This window comes from Passer montanus, unplaced genomic scaffold (genome assembly GCF_014805655.1).
Source record: "Passer montanus isolate IOZ18808 unplaced genomic scaffold, ASM1480565v1 scaffold29, whole genome shotgun sequence".
Taxonomy (NCBI): Eukaryota; Metazoa; Chordata; class Aves; order Passeriformes; family Passeridae; genus Passer; species Passer montanus.
The window spans coordinates 10376039-10391692 of NW_024367596.1; the positions used below are offsets into that span (position 1 = coordinate 10376039).

Here is a 15654-nt window from a genome sequence, read left to right on the forward strand (position 1 = left end):
GAAAGGAGCAACGTGTGCTGATCCTTAACTGTGAATTGGACAATAGCTCAAAGAAATAAATTTACCCTAGGAAGTGAATCAGCAAGACAAGACATGTCCCCAAGAAGTCCATCTCCGGGATGGGTTTGATGCTGGCAGAGCAGCAGCCTGCTCAGAGAGCAGGTGAAGGCCATCAGGTGGGGGCTGCACTCACTTACCTTTAACACCTGAGAGAACCTGCCCCCAAAGGGAGCTTTTCCACTTGCCCCAGCCTTATTCAGCTCAATGGGAATCTCTGAGATCAGGTAAGGACTTTTTTTTAATAAATCCAGGAGCATAGGATCACTCCCAAGTGTGGAATAAAATAATAAAACACTTTCATGTGGGAATCTTGCTGTCCTCTGGAGAGTTATAGAGATCAAAGGCTTAAAACAGTGTCTAATTGCAGGTGAGGTTATTCCTGTGAAACAATTGGCCTGTGTGCACGCGTGTGAAAATGGAGAGGGCGCGTTGCTAGCAAACTGAACTGTGTGCTGTGAAACTGCCTCAGTTTTAGGGAGTGTTAACTATTCCCTTGCTGGATTATGATTCTTTTAAGCAACCAGTTTGAGTCTGCATGGTCTTAGTACCCCACTGGCTCCTGTCCCCTTTCTCAGCTTGTAACTGGAATGCAAGTCCAAAGAGCATGCACAGGACATAAGTGATGGGGAGAAATGAGGAAAAACTGCTGTGGTGTTCTGGAGAGGAGACCATGTCCTTTAGCTTGTGAAAGCTCCTAATGTAGCAAAGAGGAAAATGGATATTTGAAAGATAAAATTTGGGGGCCTGAAGCATTTGTCTCAAATCTTCACAGGAGTGTTCAGTAACTTAAAGGATGAGAGTAAACTGTAATTGTAAGTTAAACAGACAAACATAGAAAACCAGGGTGAGAACAGACAGTTTTACATCAAACTGAAGGCTCCCAAGGAGGGGCTCTGAGCAGGACAGTCAACCCTGGCTTGTTTACTGCTTCTGTGGAAACTATGATGAATGAAAAAACTAAAAACTGTCCTTAAGAGTAGCAAGGAGGGGAAGAAGTTGAGCTGGTAACTGACCGCACAAATGGCCTTAGGAATTCCTGTCTGAGAAATGTGAGTCTGGAAAGGATGAGCAGAGCTGAACAGGAACAGCCCTTGGATGCAGGGTAGCCAATGTTCAGGACACAAGGCCTGGGGCTGGCTCTGTGGTGAACCCTGTCTGGTCAGAGGAACAAACGAAACATGACCAGTGAGGAGTAGAAACCAGGACCTGAAGTTTTCAAGGGTCATGGCCTGATCTGGGGTCTTGTTTTAACACCCAGGAGAGGAGAGGCTGAAAAAGCCAGGGAGAAGGAACAGGAACTCGAGGGACAAGGAGTAGTTCTGTGTCAAAGCAAAGTGAAAGGCTCTGCCTAAGAGAGTTCTTGAGATAGTAGAGAATTGTGAAGAAGTGATGAAATGGAAAATAACGAGTAAAGTGCACCTATTTTCCCATTGCTTCTCTTTCCTATGAAAGAGATGCTCAGTGAAGAGGTTAACAACAAGCAGGTTTTCAACAGCTTGAAAGTAACCAAGGCAATGTCTTCTTTTAGCTTTTAGGCAATTTATTGTGTGTTTTTTTTTTTTTCTTTTTGAGAGTATCTATGAACTCTGCAGATTGATAAACTGTGAAAAGGCTACTGACATGCATCTGAGCCTCAGGGGCCTATGGGCTTGTAAGAGGGCCACTAGTCACATTGTGTAGTCATTTGAGGTCTTTGTTCAGAGACAGGAAGAAAAAAGCCTGCATCCTTGTTTGATCCTGGGCTTTTGAGGTTCTGCTTCACATCCTTATAAAGTCTGAGGCAAGACACTTGTCCTCTGAACTTTGGAACATGGCTGTGGCTGCCACTTAACCCCTCTTTTCACGACAGGTATCTTCTCTCCTCCCTGCACCAATGGCCTAATTGCATGCATGAGTGTTGACACAGGGTGAAAAGAAGAAAGTCTTTAGTTAAGCAATTAGTTGTTGCCATTGCAGGCCCTGCCACAAGATAATTGAGCGCCATTAAGTAATGTTTGGTTCTGAAATGTAGCAATTATCTTGGTAATTGCAAGGATGTTCCTTGAATTCTAACCCAATTTTATTGACGTGTTGAGTGTTTCTGCTGCCATCCAAGCTGTTGGAGAGCCTGGTGTGAGACAGCAGAGAAGGAAAGAAGCTTGTTCTCTGAGAGAGCCTGCCAAGAGTGATAATTTGGTGATGCTTTTCGTGTTGCAAGCACCTGATATTGAGCTGGCTTCACCCTGCTCTAGCCAAGACCTCTCAGCCTGGGCAGGGAGATCTTGCCCTTCCTAAGACCAAAGCAGAGCTGGGGTGGTGGACCCTGGGATAGCATTTGACCTTGCCAGGGCTCTGTTTCCTTTCAAACGTGCAAGTCATTTTTGCACAGCTCCAAGCTCTCTTCTGGTCTTGAAGGCTTGCAGTCCAAGGCCTCTCCTCTGCCAGGAGTGGAGATCCGAGCTCCAAGGGGATGGCATTGGCCACTAGAGGGTAGCACAATTAAAAACATAAGGAAGTCTCATTTCTCGGAGTGGATCGGCTGTGCCGAGGATGCCAGCAGGGATGGTCAGACCCCGTGGGCACACAGTGCCTCCAGGCTGCCCGCTGGATGGGGCAGTGCAGGACCAGGAGCAAACTCATGGCCAGGAGGGGACTTGCCACAGTGGATCAGGAGCACGTGGCAGCAGAAGCAGAGCAGGACTCCCAGTGCTGCTGCTCCTCTTCCTGGCCACCATCCTCATTGCTCCGTCCTCTCCAGAGTCCAGGCTCCCAAAGGAACCTTTTAGCTTGGCTCTGCTGTTGGCTTAATGTAATTTCCTGGTCTGCAGCTCTGACTCCAAGCTCAGAGCTGGGATACCACCATGCCAGATGGCCAATACCAAGGTCTTTCTCCCTTTGTGAGTTAACACATCTATAAAAGACTTCTTGGGTTAAAAATAAAGAGTATGTATTGTTCTTCTCTTGGCCTTTGCTGGCGTGTACAAAGTGCCATGCACACTACCAGATAGGAATGCAAATGGTTTTTAGAATGGAGCTATTGTATGAATGGAGATAAATTGGTGGTGGGTCACAGAAGAAGAAAGGTTTTAATTTTAAAGCGTGCCTCTGGATCCAAAGGTCAGAGTGGAGCCATCCTCCCTTGAACAAAATCCCCACCACAACACTGTATTAACATGATACTTAAAAATGCAGCTGCGCTCTCGGGTTAAAGTCCTGGCTCTGCAGAGAGCACACTCTGGCAGGATCAGTTTCAAGGATGGAGAAATGCGGTGTCTGACGCACACTAAAATGTCTGTGCCCTGATCTGCTGTGCAGCAATGCATCAAGCACGTCTTGAACCATGGGCTCTGCCAGCTGCCAGCACGCGCCAGGCACAGGGGGTAGTTATGATGGTAATGCAATTAATTGGGGGGATGGAGAAGGCAAGTGCTTTCCTTACAGTCGTGTGGCTCATTAGAGCAATTGCATAGCACTGGCTGTGTGAAAGAGCTTTTTCTCTTCAAGGGTATTCGTAGCATGCCAAGAAGTCTTGTTACCTCATGGGGGTCGTGATGATGTTTCCTTGCAGTGTTTGGGGCAGCATCGGGTCACAAGCAGGTGCATTGCAATAGCACAGTGCAGTGCTATGACACTGCTGTGAAAGAATCCGAGTGACTCAAGGTAGAAGTTTTTCATTGCGTAGAAAAGGGCCAATTTGAAACTGATCCTCACTAGCTGCAGGACATCACCACTGTGGTAGCAAGACATAAGAGCACAGAGTGCTTGTTTAACTGTGAATATACCCTTGTAACTCATGGGGCAAAACTGTAGTCTTTGTGCTGTGTCTGCCCATTTAAAACCAAAATATTTATTCACCAGATTGAGACCTATCAGTTTGATACATCTTCAGAGGTCATGCTGGTCAGCTGACACCATGGAAGGAAAGTTTAACCTGTTTTTTAAATCAAAATATTTATTCACCAGATTGAGACCTCTCAGTTTAATACATCTTCAGAGGTCATTGCTGGTCAGCTGACACCATGGAAGGAAAGTTTAATCTGTTTTTCCAGAGTACCCTTAATGTGAAGTGACTCCTTGCCCATTCACACACGCACACTCACACACACATACACACCAGTTAAACTCCAAGAATCCTTGCAGTATTTCCCCTTTTGCATGGGTTTTATACCATTCTCACACACACATACACACCAGTTAACATCCAAGAATCCTTGCAGTATTTCCCCTTTTGGATTGGTTTTATACCATTCTGGTCTCAGATACATAATCCCCTTGGAGCCGTCATGTTCAAGCCCCACCTTGTGGTTTTACAGGCTGCAGGGTGACCTGGGCTCTTGAGTTTGTGCTTTGGAGAGCACTCTGTGTGTGTTATAGTCATATCTACAGTGAGGTCATTGCCTTCTGGAAGAAAGGTGTCTTTCCTAGAGACATGGGCAAGGAGGCAATGGACCTTGGATGCACCAATTCCTCAGAAATTGAGCAGCACGTTTCCCCTGTGCCTTCCCTTATTGCCTCTTGCTGCATTGCTCTGGGCTGGTATGTGGGCAGGGCTGCCCAGGGTGGCCAGCAAAGGCTGGGAAGCTCTGGAGTGCCTTGCAGAAGGAAATGAACATTCACCAGCTGGAAGCACAGGTGTGAACCATTCCCCTGGGACATTGGAAGGACGAGCAAGTACAGTAGTGTGTTGAGTTGTGCTTGTTGGCTTTTTCCTTGTTGCCTTAGGCAACAAACAAGCCTCTCCTTAGCCCTCGGGTGGCCTGGTCTGGGCTCTGTATTCAGCGTGGCACACACTGCTTCCCTGGCCTGACCCTGACCCTGGAGTGCAACGGGAGGAAGATGACTGGGAGGGGGAGAGCACTGGGGCTATTTTTGCTCCCATATCACTATCTAGTTAGACTCCAAGATGCTGTCCTTCACTGCTGTCTGCTGCCTCGCTTGCTCTGTGGCTCTCAAGTGTTTATCACTGACAGGCTGTGAGCAGATGGACTGGCAAGAAGAGATAAATTTGACCCAAGAAGATGTCACTTGAGGAACAGCTGAGGCTAGTGTTTCACCAGATGTCCCAGCTTTAACCCATTAGCAACTTCAAGGAACTCAGCATTGTCAGTGGCTTAAACACTCTCCATTACCATACAGTCAGGGCACAAGAACTATTGTTACAACTTGCACAATAAGCAGATATTCCAAGTTTTTCCAAGGGGGCTGCCATGAACTCGAGCCCAATAGGGGCCTGCAGTAGTGCTGTGTACCATGGTTAATGGTGTCCTCTGCAACCTTGGCTCAAACAGCTAGAGTTAGTCAAAATGTTACCCATTTAGTGCTAAATGAGTCCAGCAGAGATGCCACATTATGGCAATACTGGCAGATGCTCCCAAAGGCATCTGTGTGATTGGGGTACTGATTTTCCCCTCCGTGGTCTGACTTGAGTGTCCGAAGAGGCACTGCTGCTTCTGCTGCCAGATTAAATGTGCAAGCATGTGCCTGGTGGCAGTGTACCTCAGGCTGTGTCTATGTGGGCTGTTCATCACCAGGCTGTGCCTAGAAAATACTGCAGAGCAGTGAATGAGCCCATGTGGGTGGGTGGATATGCACAGCCACTTAGTTAGAGCATAGAGAGCACTTTCCAGCACCCTGGATGGAGAGAACACACAGCACAGAGCAGTGATGGCTCTGCATCTCAGCCACTGTTTCTGTAGCTCTGCCTCTCTGGTCCTCCAGGAAGGGCTCTCATCTGCTGCTCAGATAAGTTTAACAAACCACATTTAAACTGCTTAAAGGAAGTTGTGGCTGTAAGGTCATTCCTGAGTGCAGAGATGTGAGAATCTCTAGATATTTGAACCAGTGAGAGCATCTGGTTGTAGCCTGATCATGGGATCATCCCCCACAAGGACATTTTCTCCCAGCTTCTGCTAATGGCTTTATCCTGGCTTGTTGGAGATGAATTTAACACTGGTTTTGTTGGTGTAGCAGATCCTGCACTGGGACAGTGTTCAGGGTGGCAGAAACACAGGCAGGTGTCTGTCATTTCCCCATGTGCCCCTTCTTGCTGTCAGTCTTGTCAAGACCTAAGCATCTTGGGGTTATTTCCTATGTGAAGTTTGAAAAATACAAAATACCAGGTTTACAGTTTATATCTTGTGTTAAACCCCAGCTTGTCACCTTTAGCTCTGATGAATCCATTACCATGTACACTCCCAACTGACACAGCCAGAAAGCCCAGGGGAAACTGAGCACCTTTTCACTTGCTGGTGTTATTTAATGGATGTTTTTTTACTCCAGGCAAAATTGAGTCTAATCAAATTGCCCATTTCAAATTAATTGCCTTGCTCAAGGCTTGATCTGGGAGGTGGAAGAGCAACTCCTCTCACTTTATCTGGGAGAGTGTGAGGGAGTGTTTGGCACTGTATGAGCCTATTTCAAATGCAGCACTTCCCTTGCTGGGTCTCCACTGTGTGATTCTGGGGAAGTCACAGGTTCACATCTGCCTCTATCTTTCCTCTAAAGCCCCAAAATGAGCATCCCTATTGGCAGCAGTCTGTGCAGTTTTCTACCAAATTTTGTAAAACATTAAGGGTCAGATTCTCAGCCGGTATAAAACAATGTCCTCAGATCCCCACAAATCCTTTTCTTGCTGAGGTGATGCCATACACTTCCAGACCTAATTCTGCTCAGCTGGGAGAATGCTGACACTGAAGTCAGGGTTTGATGTGTACCAGCAGAATATTTTCTTGGCGATCTTCAGGGGAACCACTCAAAGCTGAGAGCTCCATACTGCAAGGATTGTACTGCAGACAATTTTTATGCCTGAGCAGGGTTCCAAGGGCTTGGCTGTGAATGCCAGCATTTACTCAAGCTGCCCAGCTGCTTTTGGATGTGTGTGCTGTTTACATGCAGACTCCAGCTGGTTGCTACAGTAGGATTTAGCAAGGCAGGGTCTGTTGGGAAAATGCTTCCCTCTGCTACAGAGATGAGGCAGTGTCTGTGCTGCTAGCAGGACAAGCTGGCTGCTTTTATCACCCTGGGACTTGCCTTCTGGACAAGAAAAGTCACCAAATCTGCCTCAGAAAGGCAAAGGAGGTAGTGGTGTTAAGCTATACACAAGATGCTGGCACTCCCAGTGCAGGGGCATTTGATGCCTCTGCTGCATTTGTAGGCACAGCTTTGCTGTCACTTGGGAGGGCAAATAAAAACTGAAGTACAGAAAGAAAGAACTCCCTCTTTCTGTCCTAGCAGTTTTGGTTTTGGCCCCAAAATGGCCTCCTTTCCTAGGAGATCACCTCTTCCCAATTCTCCCTGTCCCTCTGGATGTCACAGACAATCTTCACATGGGAAGATACAATAACAAGGACTGAGTTTCTTGAAAACAGTGCTCAAATGGGGAAAACTTGAAGCTGTTCTATGCACTAGGCTGGGAATCCAGAACCACTGTGGGCTGACTTTCTCAGACTGTCCATATGTGAGTGGGAGTTTTAAATATCAACATTTCATTGGCATTTAATTCAATGTTTCATTCAAAAGGGATTTTTTATTCCTCCAACTTCTCTCCCTCCTCCCCAGAGTGCTGGGAAGTTCATCCCAGAAAAAAAAAAAAGAAAAGAGAGACTGGAAGATGTGTGTCCCTTGGGGTTTTTTGAGAACAGATAAGAATTGTGGAAAGTCCCATAGGTATGCATTTTCCTTCATTACTCAATCAGACTTGGCGTTAATATTTCTTAGGAACCTGCTGCTCTCTATTTCACACAGTTTGATTGTTATGACATGTACAGTAGCTGAAATTGAAAATCCATTGAACTGGAGCCAACATCTTCTCAATGGCCACTGATTGGGAATTCTGTGATTTATTTATTGATTTTTTAGATACCTTTAGATACCATGGTTCACCCCTGCCTTTCCAGAGGAGCTGAGCATTTGTGAGTGCTCTGAAATAGAGCATGACATGCTCCTAGGTTGGCAGGTTTAATGAGATCTGTGGAGCAGCTCCTGCAATCTCATTATTCTACTGCCTAGTAATTGTTAATGAGAATTCTCTTTGCCCAGAAAGTGGGATTTATCATAAGGCTAGAAACTGCTGGAGCTTATCAACTAGTTTCTTATTAGGTTCCTCAGTCAATGTTTGCTGATTAGAAAAAGAAGAATGTATTAGAAATGCTACTTTTAGGAAAACTACTCTTGAGAAGTAGAATTTTGAGAGTTTGCTGATGTATTTCTGATGCATGATGAATTTTTTTTTGTTATTGTTTTAAAACGTTGCATGAGAAAATGTGGATTTGATTTATTGGGGATTTTTTATTATTTGCTTTTTAATCAAGAGAAAAGCAAGAGAATAAGATGCCTTACATCATTTTACTGGGCAAAATTGTTACTCTTTCAGTATTTTAAATGTATAGCCCATGTTACGCCATAGAGCAATGCTTCCTTCTTGATGGAAGAGAGAAGCCACAGATGTTATAATCAAGGGCAGAACAGTATGAGCTGCCTGGTCACATCTGGGCTGCCTGCTGGGCAAGGTGCTCCTCTTGCCATTCAGTCCATGCTCTCCTTCATCCTGCACAGCCTGGATGCAAACCCACACGTGGGCCGTGGCTCAGGTGACCTGGGAGCAGTGGGGGGAGACCTCAGTGCCTTGTGCTGTCCCCCACCATGCACCATCCTGCAGTGCCAGCGGCACAGTCATGTTTTGCCTGACCTGGCTTGCCCCTGCACCTCACCCTCCTTGCAGCAATCCCAGGTGAGGAGAGAACCATTCTTAGAAAGGCCCCCAAGACCCAGAGCTGCTGAGCTCAGTGGTCCTCTGAGCTCGAGCCAACAGGGAGCTGGGCAGACATTTGCTGGTGAGCTCGTGTGGCTACAGAGCCCTTGCCTTGCTGAGCCCACACGGGGCTTGGCCTGGCCTCAGGGCTCACCTGCTCTGAGAGCAGCAGGTGATTTCCAGAGCAGCCTTCCTGGGATGGCTGGGTTCACCTCCGGGACGGATCTCGGGGGTTCACTGCGGGCCAGGCGTGAGGAAGTCACTGCTGCTGCCTGGCTTAGATCTTCCAAAACTGCTGAAGGCACAAAGGAGAACAAGCAGCAGACAGCAAAGGGAAGATTAATTGGCCAGCTGCCCGAAGGGCTGGTTGGGGTTGTATTTCTTGTTCTTACTCTTGCAAATTTCTTCAGGATTGTAAATCTTGAGTTGTTTCCCAAATGGGGAGACTTCAGGTGTGTTTTTTTAAATAAGTAAACCTGAGCATACTTAACTTTGACTCAACACCCAGGAATTCCCATTGGCTTTATTACACACTGACAAGCGTGCTGGGGAAAGCAGAACAGATCAATGGCTGTGTTTGAAGCGGGCCATAAATCACTTGTGACACCAGGCAGCAGATTGAGTGACTCGCCTTGTTCCTCCTCCCCTCCCAGCACCCAGCGCTGACCCCGGCTTGCCACCGAGCCCCGGGGAGAGCTGCCCGTGGCTAATGCTGCAAATGAGATTCTGCCCCAGCCAGCAGCAGGCAAACCCGAGCCAAAGGTCTCTGCAGGGAAAAGTCAGAGGACAACAGAACGAGTCCGACAAGGAGTAAATTTAAATGGGTTAAATCCTGCCCAGCTCCCAGCACCTTTGCTCCGTGCTGTACCCACCCTTTTCTCTGTGCCCCTGTGAAATCCTGGCTTTCCATGAGTGCCTGTCCCTGCCCCAAACACGCTGTGAGAGCCTTTAACGTCATGGGTTGGGCAATGATGATGTTAGAGCTGCAAATGGGAGAGGAATATTTGTGATGCCAGACGTGGGAATTTGGCCTCTGATGGGTTTTGACTTTTCGGAAGGAGCCGAGATGGGCAGATGGTTTTGAATTTAATAATTTCTTCACTGGAAATTGTAGCCTTGGGGTGATAGAAAATCAGACATAGCCCTGGTCTAGACAGGAGAGGGGTGTGAGAACCTCCAGAGTGCCAAGCACTCTCCTCCCCTGCCCCTGTGCGCCAGGGCTGGCGTGGGAAGGCAGGGACAATAAGAAAAACTGCTGGAAAAATCACACCATTCTCTTTTGAAGCTTTCAGACCGCTCTTTTGTATTTAGTGATAGATTGAGATCAAAATTAGGGAAATTATAATTTTAAAAATGAAAGCAATAGAAAGCACAGCCACTCATCCAGTCTGGTTGAAACCCTTCTTTTTGGTGGGAGGAGAGAATGAGGTCTATATTTTCTTTGTGCAGGAAACAGTTAAGCAACTAAAAGAAACCCACCCCTGCATGCACAGAGCTTGCTCCTTCCAAAGCAGTACAGGATACTGGGAGTGCCTTGTGCTGGCAGATAAGAGATGCCAGGGCCGTGGGTCTGCCCACAGGCAAGATCTTAATTAAAAATTATCTGTATTATATCAAATATTTTACTGAAATTTTTCAAAGTTGTTTCCATGTCTTGTGCTAAAAAGTAACCAAGGGAATATTTTGCAGGTTCCTGACATTCATACTTATATCATGGACATCCTTTTTTTGTTCTAAAAAAGTCTAAGCCCTGTGCTGATACAGATTTGGTAAATAAGAGGTCTTGGTAACATTGACAGAAATTTTTTCTTTTTTTTTCTATGTCAATAAGAACTGTAGGAGAAGCAGGAAATGCCATTCATGATAGCATCTTCAAGCTTTTCCTCTTGAAAAAGCAGACCTGTAATGGACACCCAAGGGCCCTGCCCTGTCTGTGCAAATAACCTCAAAATTCAGGAAAATGCAGTAGAAATCAGCCACTCTGGGGATGGGACCCTTCCAGCCTCGCAGGCAGGGCAATGTGCAGTGTTAGCACATACCAGAGGACTTCTGCCAGTTGTAAAAAGGGAGTTTGATGTTTGTTGGCACTTTGGTTCCTGTGCTCTGGGAGTGGGCAGGCCTGGCCAAGTTGCTTTCCTTTGTGGGTTTGGGGTTTTTTTTGGGTTTTTTTTTTTTAAGGGAGTTTGATGTTTGTTGGCACTTTGGTTCTTGTGCTCTAGGAGCGGGCAGGCCTGGCCAAGTTACTTTCCTTTGTGGGTTTGGGGGTTTTTTTGGGTTTTTTTTTAGTTGTGTGTTGGGTTTTTTTTGGGGGGGGGGTGAGGCAAAGCAAAGCATTCAAAAATGGAAACTCTGGTGAGGAGATAGATTTTCTTTCCCTCCATCGTGCTTCTCTCAAGCACCACTCAGTTTTATTTTACAGGGTTTCCCTTTCATCTGAAACCTTCCAATTTCAGGCAGGTTAGCTTGCCAAGGTGCACCTTCCCTTTCATAAATATTGCAGTAGCTACAGGCTATGGAGAGTTAGCCAAGCCAGTTCTCTTCATCTATCATAATCTCACCCCTCCCTTAACCCCCTCCTCTCCCACTCGCTCATTAAATAAGAACAAAAGGTAAACCATAACCCTCTCACATGCCACATTAATATATGGTATAATTTTCCAGTTCTGCCCAGTTCTGGTATGGCAGCTGTGTGCTTGTGTAGAAAATGGGGCATCCCTCATGTTGGGAGCACTTGCAATCTTGTGTCAAAACTTGCTGAACACTGGAACATCCTGGGCTGCCCAAATGCTGCTCAAATAATGAAGTCTTGGGCACTTTTTGTCCTCTGTGCATTAGAGGTGAAGGACCCACCCCTGCTGCCCAGAACCCAGGAGGCAGCTTCCCAGACTCCTGTTTCCCTGGCCTTCAGCTCATGGAGGGTTAGCAGAGCTGCTGTCTCTGATGTTTTGAGGGTCGGGTCTTTGGGGAAGTGGCACTTGCTCTGCCCTTGCCTGCTGTGGAGGTTTTCTTTCGGGTCTGGGGCTCTGGGAGCTCTGCAGCTCATGCTCCTGCCAGGAGCCGGGGCTGCTCTGCCTCCCACCTGGGCTGCAGAGGAGCTCAGTTTAGTTCTGCAAACAGAAATGACTTGAAATACAGGTTCCCAGTGCTCAGCTAAGGAGGGAATGCTTTTCATTCCCTGTGGCTTTCTGGCACTGCTAGCACACAGGAGAGTGGGTTTTGTGTGCACCCTCAGTGCTGGTCTGTTTAAGGCTCTGTACACAGGCGCTCGTGTGACTGCAAAAAGGCACTCTTTAAATCAGTGTGCTTTTAGCGTGCTTCCAGGATAAAATTACTTCTGGTTAAAGCAGCCAAAGCCAAAGATAAGCAACTAATATCTTATGGAATTAACTCATGGAACCACTCCTTTGTTGTAGTGTCATAACACCAGATTCTGCACTGTGCCTAGTCCTGTTAGTGGCTGCATTACAGCAGTGTCCAGAGCCCTGGATGCTCTGACTGTGCTCACCCCCATGCACAGTGAAGTTTACAAATGCATGTAAGCCTGAGAACATAAGATGATGAAATGGGTGAAGTATGAGACCAGAATCTATGAAATTATTTGGAAAAGTTCTGCTCAATAATTTCATGTAAAGAAGTATAGCAAGGAAAACAATTCTTCTATTTTCAAACTTTCTGGGAAAATGTGACATCCAAACCATTGGCATTTTGTTTGTTTACTGGGTTTTTTGTTTGTTTGTTTTTGGAAAACACAAACAATTATAAACAAAGTACAAAACTGCGATAAAATCTTAACTTTTCACCAGAAGATGGCTCATACCTTGCCACTTACACGCAAGATACATGGAATTGATCTCACAGTCACAGGGGTGACTATGTGATGAATGTGGTCCAAAACCAATATTTCCCTTATGCTTTCTTAGAAACTTTCTAACAAACTCTGATCATCACTAGACAGAGCAGGTTATATGGAGATGGGCTTTAGGGCAAACATGCTTTGTCTTAGCACCCTCCTCCATTGCTCCCAGAGCAGAGATGCACTGCTCTGCATTTTCTCCAATCTCTCTTTCCCCTTCACTCTGAGTACCTTTTGTTTCTGTCCAGGGCTGAACTGTTCATCAGGGGCTCTGCTGGACCCTTGGCTGCTGCTCAGAATGGTTTTCCCTCCTTCCCTCTTTCTAAAGTGTCTCCCCTTGCATGCCCACACTTACGTCTGTCAAGGACACCAACAGGTGACACCTTCCTCCTCCCCACCACGTCAAGGCTAGAAAAGGCTGTGGCAAAGGGAGCACTTACAAATAAGGCCAGATTTGGGGACCAAGGTCCATGATGCATTTTTTTATTTATACCCATGCACGCACACTCGCGCGCATGCTACAATGACTTCAGGGGACTGAGGGGACTTTCCGCAAGGATTAACTGAGTGTGCCTCCAAGGTAACACAACGAGCTCGCCTCGGCTGCTGCGTGCTCAGCTAGGGCTTTTTGTCACAGAGAAACTGGTTTTTTAAAGGGCTTAATGTGGTTAATGAAAGATATACTGGATCCGACAGTCCTAATCTGGTGAAAACCTCACAGGAAAACTAAGCATGTGTGTAATGGGACTTCTTTTTAAATCATTGCTAGATTTTGTTACTGATAGTGCACTACTATAGAGATGGTGTCTGCTAATTGTCATCTGTATGTGAACAATGTGCTCCTGCTCCAAAGAGTGCACAGATCCAGATGCTGGGTGCAATCTGATGAAGAGTGAAGAAGATCTGAAGACTGAAAAATACACCAGATTTGTGCCAAGTAGAATTCTCTCCCTAAAGTCCAAAGTAATATGCATTATGGTTGAACTAGATCCTGAAAAAAAATGAGGAGGGAAGAGTATGGACCTTCCTTTTGCACCACCCTTACCTCTGTCAGACACTCAATTCACCAGGTAGATCTTTGCAAGGTGACCAGGCAGTGGTGACAGAAAATGCTGGTGGTGTGGTGACAAGGTGGAGTATTCAAGGGTCTCTCTCTCAGATGTTTTGAAGAATTATCTGTCATCTTTTTAATGTCCATGGCATGCTCTTGCTCTATCTAAACCTTAGTACAGCATCTTCTAAAAAAGCATTTCTAGTTCATCATTAGTTTAAGGCATCCAGACAGTGTATTATCTTAGTACCTGTATTATCTATAAGGTACAGAGATCTGTGGGCATCACTCATTGATGCTAAAGACCTCTCCTGAGGCAGAAATGAAGAAGTAGAGCTAGAAAGCTGTGGGTAGCACCCATATGAGCAGCAGTACATGTAATACATAACTAGCATTTCCCAGTGGAAGATGCAGTGAGTGCACCTTGGACGCTGGGTGTGTTACAGGGTATTGAGCTTTGGGACAGGTCTCCTGCTGTGGGTGGTACATATGCATTTGAAGGCTCAGATCTCAGGGAGCCTTTACAAAGCATGAGAATACTGCTACTGACATCATGGGACCAAACTTCACTTCAGTCCTGTATGCAGACACGTGAGTCTGTGCTGTATGTTATGAAAATAGGCCAGTTTCCAAATGAGAGGTTTGGTGCAGACCTGTCCCAGAAACTGTCACAAAGGTGGGGAAGAAAGGTTGTTGGTCAATAGTTTTTGGTGCAAGATGAGGAGCCAGTTGTGCTGGTACCCTAAACTGAGTTGAAAATGCTGTGAGGGTAGAGTTTCTGGAAAATAACCCAAAATGTAGAACAACCCAAACCAAAAAATGCTCTTGAGGTTATGCTACAGTGCTGGAGAATGACAGATGCGTGTAGGAATAAAGAGATTTAGAGAGAGTGAATTTAGACTTTCCCAAAGGACAGTTTCATGTGCTGCAGGGAGCTGGGAGAAGGGATCAAAACAATTTGTTTTTATTCTGTCCCAATCCACCCACTGATTGCTGACCTCGTGTCTTTGAGTGGCTGTAAGGCAGAAGTGAAATTCCTGATGTGAGTTTTCTCCTGCACGCTGAGCATCAGTGAGGGAGCTGCTCCTCAACAAAGGTCTTGCCGTGGTGCCTCCCAGACTTACCACACTGCAGTCATGGGGAGCAGGAGCTTCAGCCTCTCCTCCACCTGCTCTCACCACAGCTCCTTTCATGAGTTATGTGCACACTGCATTCACGAGCACAGGCAGCCACTGAAGAATAATTTAATAGGGTTAATTTGCACAGCTTGACCCCAACATGTTTCTGCTCATCCCAGGAGTCAGCTGGTATCAGTAAATTATGATTTTGACTAACCACATGCAGTTTAGTGTCTGTAGAAGCACTTGAGGCTCTTCAACACTCATACTTGCAAGAAACACCTACATGGGGTGACCAGGAAAGATGAGTGGGGAGAGCCTTATCCTGCCCAAAAACCCAAGAGTGCTGCTGGAGAGAGCAGGAACAGATCAGCAGAGTGGCAGCTGAGATACATACTCTGCAACACTTTGCTTTCCTTCTTGTTTTTTTTTTTTTTTCCTGGCTGACATTTAGGCAGTAGGATAGGCAAGGTAGTATTTTTAAAGTCACATTGTCCCATTGGGGATGTAAGGGGGTTTTGGCCAAAGGTCATTGCTCATGAAGCAGTGCAGAGTTTTAGGGAGGCTGAACCATTACCATGTTGTTTGGCTCTGGCTGAAGCACTGCCAGAGCCTGGCCAGACCAATTCCTACTGGTTATTTCATTAATGCCAAGACCTTTGTGCTGAGTTTTGCTACATACCATCAAAGCTCTTTGCTTGTCAGTGGGACAAGGGCTCCTAAGGCCCCAAGGGTTCAGGGATCAGCTTAATACTTGCTCTCCTGTCCAAACCCAGCCTCATCTTGAAAGCTTGGGGTGGCTGGAAGTGGTTACTCCTGGTGACTGGGAACTTAATTTTGCTCC

The 15654-nt window shown here is 46.3% G+C and overlaps 1 long non-coding RNA gene across 1 annotated transcript in view; it reads left to right on the forward strand.

The window, feature by feature from the left end:
• Positions 1–240: 240 nt before the first annotated feature.
• Positions 241–15654, forward strand: part of LOC120504176 — a 51576-nt gene continuing 36162 nt past the window's right edge. The window contains exon 1 of the long non-coding RNA XR_005627960.1: positions 241–284. This is a non-coding gene — a long non-coding RNA (uncharacterized LOC120504176). The remainder of the gene's footprint in view (positions 285–15654) is intronic.